Genomic DNA, 12,500 nt, shown 5'->3' with positions numbered 1-12,500 from the left:
GACACTTTGTGTCATTTTATCCGAGCAGACGGGCGCCGCGAGGCGGACCGTCCGGGGCGACTCTCGGCCTGTGTTTTCGGAGCCGGCCGGGCATCACGCTCCCTCCTTGGATGGACAACATTCGTAGTTGACACTTTGTGTCATTTTATCCGAGCAGACGGGCGCCGCGAGGCGACCGTCCGGGGCGACTCTCGCCTGTGTTTAAGAGCCGGCCGGGCATCACGCTCCTTCCTTGGATGGACAACATTCGTAGTTGACACTTTGTGTCATTTTATCCGAGCGGGCGGGCGCCGCGAGGCGGACCGTCCGGGGCGACTCTCGCCTGTGTTTAAGGAGCCGGCCGGCATCACGCTCCTTCCTTGGATGGACAACATTCGCAGTTGACACTTTGTGTCATTTTATCCGAGCAGACGGGCGCCGCGAGGCGGACCGTCCGGGGCGACTCTCGGCCTGTGTTTTCGGAGCCGGCCGGGCATCACGCTCCCTCCTTGGATGGACAACATTCGTAGTTGACACTTGTGTCATTTTATCCGAGCAGACGGGCGCCGCGAGGCGACCGTCCGGGGCGACTCTCGGCCTGTGTTTAAGGAGCCGGCCGGGCATCACGCTCCTTCCTTGGATGGACAACATTCGTAGTTGACACTTTGTGTCATTTTATCCGAGCGGGCGGGCGCCGCGAGGCGGACCGTCCGGGGCGACTCTCGGCCTGTGTTTTAGGAGCCGGCCGGGCATCACGCTCCTTCCTTGGATGGACAACATTCGCAGTTGACACTTTGTGTCATTTTATCCGAGCAGACGGGCGCCGCGAGGCGGACCGTCCGGGCGACTCTCGGCCTGTGTTTTCGGAGCCGGCCGGGCATCACGCTCCCTCCTTGGATGGACAACATTCGTAGTTGACACTTGTGTCATTTTATCCGAGCAGACGGGCGCCGCGAGGCGGACCGTCCGGGGCGACTCTCGGCCTGTGTTTAAGGAGCCGGCCGGGCATCACGCTCCTTCCTTGGATGGACAACATTCGCAGTTGACACTTTGTGTCATTTTGTTCGGCCTGTGTTTAAGGAGGCGGCCGTCCTCCACTCGTCCGTGTTTAAGGAGCGACACTCGCGCTCCGGTTCGGCCTGTATTTAGGGAGGCGGCCGTCCTCCGCTTGGTCTGTGTTAAAGGGCGACACTCTGTCCATGTTTGAGGAGCCTGGCCCTGACGCTCCTCTCCGGCCTGTGTTTAAGGAGGCGGCCGTCCTCCCCTTGGTCCGTGTTAAGGGCGACACTCGGTCCATGTTTGAGGAGCCTGGCCCTGACGCTCCTCTCCGGCCTGTGTTTAAGGAGGCGGCCGTCCTCCCCTTGGTCCGTGTTAAGGGCGACACTCGGTCCATGTTTGAGGAGCCTGGCCCTGACGCTCCTCTCCGGCCTGTGTTTAAGGAGGCGGCCGTCCTCCCCTTGGTCTGTGTTAAGGGCGACACTCGGTCCATGTTTGAGGAGCTGGCCCTGACGCTCCTCTCCGGCCTGTGTTTAAGGAGGCGGCCGTCCTCCCCTTGGTCCGTGTTAAGGGCGACACTCGTCCATGTTTGAGGAGCCTGGCCCTGACGCTCCTCTCCGGCCTGTGTTTAAGGAGGCGGCCGTCCTCCCCTTGGTCCGTGTTAAGGGCGACACTCGGTCCATGTTTGAGGAGCCTGGCCCTGACGCTCCTCTCCGGCCTGTGTTTAAGGAGGCGGCCGTCCTCCCCTTGGTCTGTGTTAAGGGCGACACTCGGTCCATGTTTGAGGAGCCTGGCCCTGACGCTCCTCTCCGGCCTGTGTTTAAGGAGGCGGCCGTCCTCCCTTGGTCTGTGTTAAGGGCGACACTCGGTCCATGTTTGAGGAGCCTGGCCCTGACGCTCCTCTCCGGCCTGTGTTTAAGGAGGCGGCCGTCCTCCACTTCCTTCCATGCACCACCACATTCGCAGTTGACACTTTGCCATTTTTTCAGAGAGGTGACACTTAGTCGTTTTTTCGAAAGTTGACACTTAGTCGTTTTTTCGAAAGTTGACACTTGCCGTTTTTTCAGAGAGGCGACACTTAGTCGTTTTTCGAAAGTTGACACTTAGCAGTTTTTTCGAAAGTTGACACTTAGCCGTTTTTTCGAAAGTTGACACTTAGCCGTTTTTTCGAAAGTTGACACTTAGTCACTTTTTCGCCACAGTGACACTCCAGCGCGTGCCACGGCGCTTTTCAGGTCTTCTATCCGACCTTGTGCTGTCGAGGACGGCGTGTCCGACGCCGTGGGAGACCAGCACCATCTCCTCCATACTCGTAAACGGGGTGCTTTGGAAAACGGGGGGAAAGTCGATGAGTACACTGACTACTGGGACCATTTCATTGTACTCTGGCGCACCTGAAGACCAAAAAAGGTACTGCACCTTAGCCCGGGTACCTCACCCCCTGGTACCTCGAGGAGAACTTAGAAAAATTTCGACAAATTTTTGGTGAGCTCCAGGGAGAGAGGCTGATTTTTCGCTTTTTGAGGCCGACCGCCGAACCGGCGCGGGGCGGACTCACAAGCCCCCAGAGCCGTGGGCACTTAGTCGTTTTTTCAGAGAGGCGACACTTAGTCGTTTTTTCAGAGGCGACACTTAGTCGTTTTTTCGAAAGTTGACACTTAGCCGTTTTTTCGAAAGTCGACACTTAGCCGTTTTTTTGGAAAGTTGACACTTAGTCGTTTTTTCGAAAGTTGACACTTAGTCGTTTTTTCGCCACAATTGGCTCTGAGCTCCAGGGGGAGAGCCTGGTTTTGCCTTATTTCAGGCCGGCTGGGGAAACCGGCGCGGGTCGGATGCACGAGCCCGGCAGAGCCGTGGGCACTTAGAAAATTTTCGCCGATTAAGCTGGGACCTCCAGGCGGAGACCGGCATTCCTCGTCCTCGGGGTTCGACCCAGGAACCGCGCTGGGCAGACGCCGTAGCCACGCAGAGCCGTGGGCACTTAGAAAATATTCGCCAAGTTGGCTCTGAGCTCCAGGCGGAGAGGCTGGTTTTGCCTTATTTCAGGCCGGCTGGGGAACCGGCGCGGTCGGATGCACGAGCCCGCAGAGCCGTGGGCACTTTGCCATTTCTCAGAGTCGACACTTAGTCGTTTTTTCAGAGAGGCGACACTCTGTCGTTTTTTCGAAAGTTGACACTTTGCCGTTTTTCAGAGAGGCGACACTTAGCCGTTTTTTTCGAAAGTTGACACTTAGCCGTTTTTTCGAAAGTCGACACTTAGCCGTTTTTTCAGAGATGTGACACTTTGCCGTTTTTTCGAAAGTCGACACTTAGCCGTTTTTTCAGAGATGTGACACTAGAAACTTTTTGCCAAGTTGGCTGTGAGCTCCAGGAGGAGACCGTTATTTTTCGTCATTCGAGGCCGACTGCGGAACGGCGCTGGGCGGACGCCAAAGCTCGGCAGGGCCGTGGGCACTTAGAAACTTTTTGCCAAGTTGGCTGTGAGCTCCAGGAGGAGACCGTTATTTTTCGTCATTCGAGGCGACTGCGGAACCGGCGCTGGGCGGACGCCAAAGCTCGGCAGGGCCGTGGGCACTTAGAAACTTTTGCCAAGTTGGCTGTGAGCTCCAGGAGGAGACCGTTATTTTTCGTCATTCGAGGCCGACTGCGGAACCGGCGCTGGGCGGACGCCAAAGCTCGGCAGGGCCGTGGGCACTTAGAAACTTTTTGCCAAGTTGGCTGTGAGCTCCAGGAGGAGACCGTTATTTTTCGTCATTCGAGGCCGACTGCGAACCGGCGCTGGGCGACGCCAAAGGCTCGGCAGGGCCGTGGGCACTTAGAAACTTTTTGCCAAGTTGGCTGTGAGCTCCAGGAGGAGACCGTTATTTTTCGTCATTCGAGGCCGACTGCGGAACCGGCGCTGGGCGGACGCCAAAGCTCGGCAGGGCCGTGGGCACTTAGAAACTTTTTGCCAAGTTGGCTGTGAGCTCCAGGAGGAGACCGTCATTTTTCGTCATTCGAGGCCGACTGCGGCACCGGCGCTGAGCGGACGCCAAGCTCGGCAGGGCCGTGGGCACTTAGAACTTTTTGCCAAGTTGGCTGTGAGCTCCAGGAGGAGACCGTTATTTTTCGTCATTCGAGGCCGACTGCGGAACCGGCGCTGGGCGGACGCCAAAGCTCGGCAGGGCCGTGGGCACTTAGAAACTTTTTGCAAGTTGGCTGTGAGCTCCAGGAGGAGACCGTCATTTTTCGTCATTCGAGGCCGACTGCGCACCGGCGCTGAGCGGACGCCAAAGCTCGGCAGGCCGTGGGCACTTAGAAACTTTTTGCCAAGTTGGCTGTGAGCTCCAGGAGGAGACCGTTATTTTTCGTCATTCGAGGCCGACTGCGGAACCGGCGCTGGGCGGACGCCAAGCTCGGCAGGGCCGTGGGCACTTAGAAACTTTTTGCCAAGTTGGCTGTGAGCTCCAGGAGGAGACCGTCATTTTCGTCATTCGAGCCGACTGCGGCACCGGCGCTGAGCGGACGCCAAAGCTCGGCAGGGCCGTGGGCACTTTGCCACTTTTTCGCCACAATTGGCTGTGAGCTCCAGGAGGAGACCGTTATTTTTCGTCATTCTAGGCCGGTTGCAGAACCGGCGCGGCTCGGATGCACGAGCCCGCAGAGCCGTGGGCACTTAGAAAAATTTCAGAGAGGCGACACTTTGCCATTTTTTCAGAGAGGTGACACTTAGTCGTTTTTTCGAAAGTTGACACTTAGCCGTTTTTTCGAAAGTTGACACTTAGTCGTTTTTTCGAAAGTTGACACTTAGTCGTTTTTTCGCAAAGTGCCCACCTCCAGCGCGTGCCACGGCGCTTTCCAGGTCTTCTATCCGACCTTGTGCTGTCGAGGACGGCGTGTCCGACGCCGTGGGGAGACCAGCACCATCTCCTCCATACTCGTAAACGAGGTGCTTTGGAAAACGGGGGGAAAGTCGATGAGTACACTGACTACTGGGACCATTTCATTGTACTCTGGCGCACCTGAAGACCAAAAAAGGTACTGCACCTTAGCCCGGGTACCTCACCCCCTGGTACCTCGAGGTGAGCTCCAGGAGAGAGGCTGATTTTTTTGCTTTTTGAGGCCGACCACCGAACGGCGCGGGGCGGACTCACAAGCCCCGCAGAGCCGTGGGCACTTAGTCGTTTTTTCGAAAGTTGACACTTAGTCGTTTTTTCGCCGATTTTGCTGGGACCTCCAGGCGAGGACCGGCGTTTTTCGTCTTCCGGGTCCGACCCGGGAACCAGCGCCGAGCGGACACATTCGCTCGCTAGTGCCGTTGGCACTTAGAAAATTTTTCGTTTGTCATGAGCTCCGGGCGGAGACCGGCGTTTTTCGTCTTCCGGGTCCGACCCGGGAACCAGCGCCGAGCGGACACATTCGCTCGCAAGTGCCGTTGGCACTTAGAAAATTTTTCGTTTGTCATGAGCTCCGGGCGGAGAGCGGCGTTTTTCGTCTTCCGGGTTCGACCCGGGAACCAGCGCCGAGCGGACACATTCGCTCGCTAGTGCCGTTGGCACTTAGAAAATTTTCGTTTGTCATGAGCTCCGGGCGGAGACCGGCGTTTTTTGTCTTCCGGGTTCGACCCGGGAACCAGCGCCGAGCGGACACATTCGCTCGCTAGTGCCGTTGGCACTTAGAAAATTTTTCGTTTGTCATGAGCTCCGGGCGGAGAGCGGCGTTTTTCGTCTTCCGGTTCGACCGGGAACCAGCGCCGAGCGGACACATTCGCTCGCTAGTGCCGTTGGCACTTAGAAAATTTTTCGTTTGTCATGAGCTCCGGGCGGAGAGCGGCGTTTTTCGTCTTCCGGGTTCGACCCGGGAACCAGCGCCGAGCGGACACATTCGCTCGCTAGTGCCGTTGGCACTTAGAAAATTTTTCGTTTGTCATGAGCTCCGGGCGGAGACCGGCATTTTTCGTCATTCGAGGCCGACGGGGAACCAGCCGGAGCGGACACGTTTGCTCGGAAGAGCCGTTGGCACTTAGAAAAAATTCCGTGTCTCGTGAGCTCCAGGGGGGACAGGCTGGTTTTATTCATCCGTAGCCGACATGGGAACCAGCGCGGAGCGGATTGTGTTGCGCTGCATATACCTCATCTCTCTCAAGAGTCCCCCCCTTATACGTGCCGATGGTGTTTGAAAACGGGGGGTAACTGGATGAGTACACTGACTAGTGGACCAAGTACACTAATAGCCCCTGGTACCTAAAATGGAAGTATAGAGGCCGACTTTCGGGCAAGATCACGCCGGTTAGGCTTCCAGGACCTCGGCTAAGCAATTTTAACGGGTTGCCCGGTTCTTTTTTGAACCAGCCCGGTTCTTTTTTTTTATCCAGCCCGGTTCTTTTTACACTTCCAGCTGGAGCTGGGAGCGGCTTTTGCACAAGATCACGCCGTGTTAGGCTTCCAGGACCTCAGCTAAGCAATTTTAACGGGTCGCCCGGTTCTTTTTTGATCCAGCCCGGTTCTTTTTTTTATCCAGCCTGGTTCTTTTTACACTTCCAGCTGGAGCTCGGGAGCGGCTTTTTGCACAAGAACACGCCGTGTTAGGCTTCCAGGACCTCGGCTAAGCAATTTTAACGGGTCGCCCGGTTCTTTTTTTATCCAGCCCGGTTCTTTTTTTTATCCAGCCTGGTTCTTTTTACACTTCCAGCTGGAGCTCGGAGCGGCTTTTTGCACAAGAACACGCCGTGTTAGGCTTCCAGGACTCGGCTAAGCAATTTTAACGGGTCGCCCGTTCTTTTTTGATCCAGCCCGGTTCTTTTTTTTTATCCAGCCTGGTTCTTTTTACACTTCCAGCTGGAGCTCGGGAGCGGCTTTTTGCACAAGAACACGCCGTGTTAGGCTTCCAGGACCTCGGCTAAGCAATTTTAACGGGTCGCCCGGTTCTTTTTTGATCCAGCCCGGTTCTTTTTTTATCCAGCCTGGTTCTTTTTACACTTCCAGCTGGAGCTCGGGAGCGGCTTTTTGCACAAGATCACGCCGTGTTAGGCTTCCAGGACCTCGGCTAAGCAATTTTAACGGGTCGCCCGGTTCTTTTTTTTTTATCCAGCCCGGTTCTTTTTTTATCCAGCCCGTTCTTTTTACACTTCCAGCTGGAGCTCGGGAGCGGCTTTTTGCACAAGATCACGCCGTGTTAGGCTTCCAGGACCTCGGCTAAGCAATTTTAACGGGTTGCCCGTTCTTTTTTGAACCAGCCCGGTTCTTTTTTTTATCCAGCCTGGTTCTTTTTACACTTCCAGCTGGAGCTCGGGAGCGGCTTTTTGCACAAGAACACGCCGTGTTAGGCTTCCAGGACCTCGGCTAAGCAATTTTAACGGGTCGCCCGGTTCTTTTTTGATCCAGCCCGGTCTTTTTTTTATCCAGCCTGGTTCTTTTTACACTTCCAGCTGAGCTCGGGAGCGGCTTTTTGCACAAGAACACGCCGTGTTAGGCTTCCAGGACCTCGGCTAAGCAATTTTAACGGGTTGCCCGGTTCTTTTTTGAACCAGCCCGGTTCTTTTTTTTATCCAGCCTGGTTCTTTTTACACTTCCAGCTGGAGCTCGGAGCGGCTTTTTGCACAAGAACACGCCGTGTTAGGCTTCCAGGACCTCGGCTAAGCAATTTTAACGGGTCGCCCGGTTCTTTTTTGATCCAGCCCGGTTCTTTTTTTATCCAGCCTGGTTCTTTTTACACTTCCAGCTGGAGCTCGGGAGCGGCTTTTTGCACAAGATCACGCCGTGTTAGGCTTCCAGGACCTCGGCTAAGCAATTTTAACGGTCGCCCGGTTCTTTTTTTTATCCAGCCCGGTTCTTTTTTTATCCAGCCGGTTCTTTTTACACTTCCAGCTGGAGCTCGGGAGCGGCTTTTGCACAAGATCACGCCGTGTTAGGCTTCCAGGACCTCGGCTAAGCAATTTTAACGGGTCGCCCGGTTCTTTTTTGATCCAGCCCGGTTCTTTTTTTTATCCAGCCTGGTTCTTTTTACACTTCCAGCTGGAGCTCGGGAGCGGCTTTTTGCACAAGAACACGCCGTGTTAGGCTTCCAGGACCTCGGCTAAGCAATTTTAACGGGTCGCCCGGTTCTTTTTTTTATCCAGCCCGGTTCTTTTTTTATCCAGCCCGGTTCTTTTTACACTTCCAGCTGGAGCTCTGGGAGCGGCTTTTTGCACAAGATCACGCCGTGTTAGGCTTCCAGGACCTCGGCTAAGCAATTTTAACGGGTCGCCCGGTTCTTTTTTGATCCAGCCCGGTTCTTTTTTTTATCCAGCCCGGTTCTTTTTACACTTCCAGCTGGAGCTTGGGAGCGGCTTTTTGCACAAGAACACGCCGTGTTAGGCTTCCAGGACCTCGGCTAAGCAATTTTAACGGGTCGCCCGGTTCTTTTTTGATCCAGCCCGGTTCTTTTTTTATCCAGCCCGGTTCTTTTTACACTTCCAGCTGGAGCTCGGGAGCGGCTTTTTGCACAAGATCACGCCGGGTTAGGCTTCCAGGACCTCGGCTAAGCAATTTTAACGGTCGCCCGGTTCTTTTTTGATCCAGCCCGGTTCTTTTTTTATCCAGCCCGGTTCTTTTTACACTTCCAGCTGGAGCTCGGGAGCGGTTTTTTGCACAAGATCACGCCGTGTTAGGCTTCCAGGACCGTCGGCTAAGCAATTTTAACGGGTCGCCCGGTCTTTTTTGATCCAGCCCGGTTCTTTTTTTTATCCAGCCCGGTTCTTTTCACACTTCCAGCTGAGCTCGGCAGCGGCTATTTGCACAAGATCACGCCGGGTTAGGCTTCCAGGACCTCGGCTAAGCAATTTTACGGGTCGCCCGGTTCTTTTTGATCCAGCCCGGTTCTTTTTTTATCCAGCCCGGTTCTTTTTACACTTCCAGCTGGAGCTCGGGAGCGGCTTTTTGCACAAGATCACGCCGTGTTAGGCTTCCAGGACTCGGCTAAGCAATTTTAACGGGTCGCCCGGTTCTTTTTTGATCCAGCCCGGTTCTTTTTTTATCCAGCCCGGTTCTTTTTACACTTCAGCTGGAGCTCGGGAGCGGTTTTTTGCACAAGATCACGCCGTGTTAGGCTTCCAGGACCTCGGCTAAGCAATTTTAACGGGCCGCCCGGTTCTTTTTGATCCAGCCCGGTTCTTTTTTGATCCAGCCCGGTTCTTTTTCCACTTCCGCTGGAGCTCAGCAGCGGCTTTTTGCACAAGATCACGCCGGGTTAGGCTTCCAGGACCTCGGCTAAGCACTTCTAAACGGGTCGCCCGGTTCTTTTTTTGAACCAGCCGGTTCTTTTTACACTTCCAGCTGGAGCTCAGCAGCGGCTTTTTGCACAAGATCACGCCGGGTTAGGGTTCCAGGACCTCGGCTAAGCAATTTTAACGGGCCGCCCGGTTCTTTTTTTGATCCAGCCCGGTTCTTTTTACACTTCCAGCTGGAGCTCAGCAGCGCTTTTTGCACAAGATCACGCCGGGTTAGGCTTCCAGGACCTCGCCTAAGCACTTCTAACGGGCCCTGGTCCACCCCTGCCAGCGCATTTCAAAACTTGGCATTAATTTCGACCTAAGAGACGAAGTCTGATTTTTTTCTACCACTTGGGCGGCCTTTTTGCACCCAGAACACCCGCACCGGCACCATAAATTCGAAGGGTGCCGAGTGCGTCGGCGCAGATTCTGCGACGGAGTGACACTTCCCTCTTGTGGACATTCGGCGGTAGGTGAAATGCGCACTCGGTCTTCTCTTTTCTTTTCCTTCCAGTGAAACTTTGGCAACATTCTGCGAGCTGCTGGCTTCCAGAACCTCGGCCAAGCAGGTGGAGGATTTTTTTCCACTTCCAGCTGGAGGTGAGGAGGGACTTTTTGGGCAAGATCACGCCGACTTAGCAAGCAAGGTGGAAGTGCCAGCATGCTCCGTGGCTGGAAGTGTGGATGTGCCAGCACCCTCCCTGCCTATGGAAGTGTGGAGCTCCAGCACCCTCCCTGCCTATGGAAGTGTGGAGCTCCAGCACCCTCCCTGCCTATGGAAGTGTGGAGCTCCAGCACCCTCCCTGCCTATGGAAGTGTGGAGCTCCAGCACCCTCCCTGCCTATGGAAGTGTGGAGCTCCAGCACCCTCCCTGCCTATGGAAGTGTGGAGCTCCAGCACCCTCCCTGCCTATGGAAGTGTGGAGCTCCAGCACCCTCCCTGCCTATGGAAGTGTGGAGCTCCAGCACCCTCCCTGCCTATGGAAGTGTGGGAGCTCCAGCACCCTCCCTGCCTATGGAAGTGTGGAGCTCCAGCACCCTCCCTGCCTATGGAAGTGTGGAGCTCCAGCACCCTCCCTGCCTATGGAAGTGTGGAGCTCCAGCACCCTCCCTGCCTATGGAAGTGTGGAGCTCCAGCACCCTCCCTGCCTATGGAAGTGTGGAGCTCCAGCACCCTCCCTGCCTATGGAAGTGTGGAGCTCCAGCACCCTCCCTGCCCTATGGAAGTGTGGAGCTCCAGCACCCTCCCTGCCTATGGAAGTGTGGAGCTCCAGCACCCTCCTGCCTATGGAAGTGTGGAGCTCCAGCACCCTCCCTGCCTATGGAAGTGTGGAGCTCCAGCACCCTCCCTGCCTATGGAAGTGTGGAGCTCCAGCACCCTCCCTGCCTATGGAAGTGTGGAGCTCCAGCACCCTCCCTGCCTATGGAAGTGTGGAGCTCCAGCACCCTCCCTGCCTATGGAAGTGTGGAGCTCCAGCACCCTCCCTGCCTATGGAAGTGTGGAGCTCCAGCACCCTCCCTGCCTATGGAAGTGTGGAGCTCCAGCACCCTCCCTGCCATGGAAGTGTGGAGCTCCAGCACCCTCCCTGCCTATGGAAGTGTGGAGCTCCAGCACCCTCCCTGCCTATGGAAGTGTGGAGCTCCAGCACCCTCCCTGCCTATGGAAGTGTGGAGCTCCAGCACCCTCCCTGCCTATGGAAGTGTGGAGCTCCAGCACCCTCCCTGCCTATGGAAGTGTGGAGCTCCAGCACCCTCCCTGCCTATGGAAGTGTGGAGCTCCAGCACCCTCCCTGCCTATGGAAGTGTGGAGCTCCAGCACCCTCCCTGCCTATGGAAGTGTGGAGCTCCAGCACCCTCCCTGCCTATGGAAGTGTGGAGCTCCAGCACCCTCCGTGCCTATGGAAGTGTGGAGCTCCAGCACCCTCCTGCCTATGGAAGTGTGGAGCTCCAGCACCCTCCCTGCCTATGGAAGTGTGGAGCTCCAGCACCCTCCCTGCCTATGGAAGTGTGGAGCTCCAGCACCCTCCTGCCTATGGAAGTGTGGAGCTCCAGCACCCTCCCTGCCTATGGAAGTGTGGAGCTCCAGCACCCTCCGTGCCTATGGAAGTGTGGAGCTCCAGCACCCTCCCTGCCTATGGAAGTGTGGCGCTCCAGCACCCTCCGTGCCTGGAGCTATGGAAGTATGGAGCTCCAGCACCCTCCGTGCCTATGGAAGTGTGGAGCTCAGCACCCTCCGTGCCTGGAGCTATGGAAGTGTGGAGCTCCAGCACCCTCCGTGCCTAGGGAAGTGTGGAGCTCCAGCACCCTCCGTGCCTATGGAAGAGCCACCTCCGCGGGCATGCTGCTCAACCACGCCGGCCCAGAGTTCCAGCCGCTCGGCTACACTCTCTCACAAGCCCCGCCTGGAGCTCCCCAGCCCGCCCCTGGTACCTCAACTACCGAGGCCAGCCGCTCGACCAGGCCGGCCCAGAGTTCCAGCCGCTCGGATAAGCTCTGTCACTCTCCCGCTAAGCAGCCACCGGTAACGGGGAAATGTCGCCGCCTTGTGACACGCCGTTGTAAATGAATGGGCTTTCGCACTTAGTGCAATTTCGCCAGCTCCGTGGCTGCAAGTATGGAGCTATGGAGCTATGGAGCCACCAGACAGGCTGGAGCTCTGGAGCTATGGAAGTATGGAGCTCTGGAGCTATGGAGCTATGGAGCTATGGAGCTCTGGGGCTATGGAGCTATGGAGCTATGGAGCTCTGGAGCTCTGGTGCTATGGAGCTATGGCGCTCTGGAAGTATGGAGCTATGGAGCTATGGAGCTATGGAGCTATGGAAGTCTGGAGCTATGGAAGTATGGAGCTATGGAAGTATGGAGCTATGGAGCTATGGAGCTATGGAGCTATGGAGCTATGGAGCCACCAGCCAGCACCCTCCGTGGCTGGATCAATGGAAGTGTTTTAGGTACCAGGCAGCCAAAGGGCCGAGGCCTCACGCTCGACCACGCCGGCGCAGAGTTCCAGCCGCTCGGATAAGCTCTGTCACTCACCCGCCGCGCAGCCACCGGTAACGGGGAAATGTCGCCGCCTTGTGGACACGCCGTTGTAAATGAATGGGCTTTCGCACTTAGTGCAATTTTCGCCAACTCTCTGACTGGAGCTATGGAAGTATGGAGCTATGGAGCCACCAGCCACCCAGGCTGAGCTATGGAGCTCTGGAGCTATGGAGCTCTGGTGCTATGGAAGTATGGAGCTATGGAGCTATGGAAGTATGGCGCTATGGAGCTATGAGCTCTGGAAGTATGGAGCTATGGAG

Source organism: Syngnathus leptorhynchus, unplaced genomic scaffold, assembly GCF_054491065.1.
Source record: "Syngnathus leptorhynchus isolate UIUO unplaced genomic scaffold, UIUO_Slep HiC_scaffold_55, whole genome shotgun sequence".
NCBI classification, from domain to species: Eukaryota; Metazoa; Chordata; class Actinopteri; order Syngnathiformes; family Syngnathidae; genus Syngnathus; species Syngnathus leptorhynchus.
The sequence above is the reverse complement of the archived record's forward strand: the minus strand, read 5'-3'. Positions refer to the sequence as shown.